The sequence below is a fragment of the Notechis scutatus genome, chromosome 7, assembly GCF_049901735.1.
Source record: "Notechis scutatus isolate UNSWTSFEM ecotype Mainland chromosome 7, rNotScu1.2, whole genome shotgun sequence".
Lineage (NCBI taxonomy): Eukaryota > Metazoa > Chordata > Lepidosauria > Squamata > Elapidae > Notechis > Notechis scutatus.
In genome coordinates this window covers 2,732,501-2,736,222 of record NC_142015.1, presented here as the reverse complement: position 1 = coordinate 2,736,222, position 3,722 = coordinate 2,732,501, and positions in this window count along the sequence as shown.

Genomic DNA, 3,722 nt, shown 5'->3' with positions numbered 1-3,722 from the left:
TTTCTTTGTGTGAATTGTAAGCCACTCCGAGTCTTTCGGAAATCGGGCAATCTCTAAATCTAACAATTCAACAATTATAAAAGATAAGGCGGGCTGTTCAAAACTTAAATCAATTGAGGTACTGTGGCTAATTCTGTGCCTTTGTTGATCCAGTAAAGTGCCAGACTAGGAAGGGAGAGACATATAATAATCCACTTATGAAGCTCACTAGTAATTTTGGGCCAATTGTTGTTTCTCAGACCATCCTGCATCACAGGGTTGTTGTTACAGGGTAAAAAAGAAGGGAGGGAGGGAAGCAGGACCGTGTTCCCTTGAGTTTATTATGAGTTTATTGAGTATGAAAATAAGTAAATACAGGTAGCTTTTGACTTTGACTGGAACCATAATTTATGTTACCAAACAAGATGATTATTATTTGTTAAGTGAACTGCACCCAATCTTACGATCTTTACCACGACTAAGTGAATCCCTACAGTTAAGTGAATTAATTGGTCATTAAGTGACTTTCCTGGCTGGAAACTGGCTGAGAAGGTTGGAAATGGTGATTGTGCGATCTCTGGGATGCTGCAAACGTCACAGTTGCCAAGCACCAGTTGCCAAGCACCTGAATTTTGATCACATGACTGTGGAGATCAGTGGTGGGATTTAATTTTTTTTACTACTGGTTCTGTGGGTGTGGCTTGGTGGGCATGGCAGGGGAAGGGTATTGTAAAATCTCTAGTCAGAGGTGGAATTTGCCGGTTCTCCGAACTACTCCAAATTTCCGCTACTGGTTCTCCAGAACTGGTCAGAACCTGCTGAAGGCCACGCTTGGTGGAGATGCTATGACAGGCGTGGGCACTTTTTTCAGTGCTGTTCTACCTTCGAGTGATGGCTAAACAAATGGATGTAAATTGAGAACTACAGTACCTGTAAACTGTTAAGGGAAACTGGGAATGACTATTCTGCATGATTTAGAAAGAAAAAGTAACTATGGTTAATGGCAAGATTCAGTATCAGCCAGATTTCCCTCAAACCCCTTTCATTTTTTACTTGCCTCGAAAGCTGAACATCAACTCACTTTCTGTTTCTATGCTACATGGCCAATTGGTCATTTTAAATCTAGTGCCTATATTTGCCAGATGCTAAACTTGGTTAATTTTAATCTTTGTTTATGGCTCTTGGTGCTGGCTTGGCCATTCTGAGTTTACAACTCAGTGCAATATGTGTTTGTGGGTCCGTACATTGCCTACGTACACTAGCTTGGGCTCCGAAAAACACGTAACTCCAGCTCTTAGTATAAGGTGTAGTCCAAGGGTCTTCTAAACTTGGCAAGTTTAAGACTCGTGGACTTCAACTCCCAGAATTCCTGAGCTAACATGACTGGAGGAGGAATTATGGGAGTTGAAGTCCACGAGTCTTAAACTTGCCAAGTTTAGAAGACCCCTGGTGTAGTGCTTAAGGCGCTGGTCTAGAAACCAAGAGAGTGTGAGTTCTAGTCCTGCCTTAAGCTTAAAAGCAGACTGGGTAATATTCTCTCTCTCTCTCTCTTTTACTCACTAGTATTAGGTGTGTTTGTTGCCTTGAGGTACCTATAAAGGAAGAAAGGTGAGATAAAAATCTAATCAATAATAATAATACACACCAGTTTAACGCAACTCTGTATATCCTGGTCTGATGAGAGCAGTGTAAAAAACAACTTGCAGAAACTGTTTGAAAATACAGTCCAGAGCCAAGCGCCACCTAGTGCTGGAAGACAGTCTTTACACCCCTAGCCCTTCTCTGCTTGGCCTTAGTTGGTGACTGGGCAAACGCGGGATACGTATGCAGGTGGTCCTTGCTTACAACAGTTCATTTACTGACCACTTGAAGTTACATTGATACTGATAAAAATGACTGATGACCATTTTTCACACAACCATTGCAGCATCCCCACAGGGTCACGTGATCAAAATTCGGACCCTTGGCAACTGACTCGTAGTTATGACGGTCGCAGTGTCCCGAGCTCAGGTGATCCCCTTTTGCAACCTTCTGACAAGCAAAGTCAAGGGGGAAGCCAGATTCACTTCACAACTTGGGGTTACTGTCTTAACAACTGCAGGGATTCACTTAACAAAAGATGGCCAGAAAGTTTGTAAAATGAGGCAAAACTCACCCCACCCCACCAGTACGATGCTCGCGCTTATACATATTTTCAATTATTAGATTTAGATTAACTACATTTATTTATTGTTATTATTATTGTTGATCATCGCACAGATGTTCAGACTGGGTTTGGCGTTTTTGTCCACCCAAGGACCTCGGATAAGCAAGTCAGGATGTTTGATGGTGTTACAGATATCATCACAGGATGGACGCTCTTCCGAGTCAAGCTGCTTTCTGCAATTGACTGATGGTGAATTTGTAAATGCTGGTGGTGTTCAAGTGGTGCTCCAGTTGTTTTGGGATTGCATCCAAGGTTGTTGTTGTTGTTGTTGTTGTTGTTGTTGTTGTTGTTCTTCTTCTTCTTCTTCTTCTTCTTCTTCTTCTTCTTCTTCTTCTTCTTCTTTCTTCTTTCTTCTTTCTTCTTCTTCTTTCTTCTTCTTTCTTCTTCTTTCTTCTTCTTTCTTCTTTCTCCTTCTCCTTCTTCATTGCACAATCAGCCAGATGGCTATTATTATTACATTTATTCCCCTCTTTCCTTTTGAGACCTCAGCAAGGCACACATGGAAGTTTCAAATCATTGCATCCAGACAAATCCTTTGGATGTGGACATTGGATGTGGGCATTGATTGATCCAAAGTCCGGATACCCCTGGACTTACAACCACAACTGAGACCAAAAGTTCTATTCTTAAGCAAGTAAATTGTTAAGTAAATTGTGCCCAATTTTACAACCTTTCGGCTGTGGTTAAGCAAATCATCTTAGTTAACTGAATCATGTGGTCATTAAGTGAATTTGGCTCCCCCACAATTGGCTTCACCTGTCAAGGAAGGGCACAGGATCACCTGTCCATCTTTTTAAACTAGAATAAATGATGTGAGATTTAACCTGTTGTGGAATCTCAGCCACGTCTTGGCATATCATCTGCACCACAGTATCCCACTTGGCCATCAGGTGGGTGGCATTATGGGGGCATAGCACATTATAAGATACTTTTTTCTTAACTGTTTTCTGCGTGTGGTGAAGTTTTGTGTCAAAAGTTCACTTACATTTATGATCTTCCATTGTGTTGAAAAATGGTGACTTGACTTTTTCTGAATAAATTAGTAATAGAGTCAGAGGGAGGTAGAGAAGAACGAGGCTTTTATCTTTGTATAATGACAAAGCGTAATTGTCCAAGATTTAAGCTCATTGTCATTCTCTAGGGAGGCACAGAAACTCAGTTTGGGGGAAATCCACCCAACCCAAAACAGCTGGACAGCTTCTCTGGAATGAGGCTGCTTGCAAATGTCTCTACAGGGTTGGTCATCTGTTTCTGGATGCTTTTTTTAATGATTTAAAATTCTCTTGAATTTGACTGAGGATGGCTCCATGGACACGTCCATGCAAGTTTCTCAGCAATTACAAGGAAGTGAATTATCCCTGCTTTTTCCCCAAAACCTTTGCTTACAGCTTTTCCAGAAATGTAGTTGGCTGTTAACAACGGGGAACTACGTTGCGGAAAACCACAGGCGGAGAGAGTTCATTTCTGAATGTAGCGCTAGGTGAGAATGGGCACCAATGGGAATCTTGCTTCCCTGGGTTCCTAGTTCCGCCCTAAA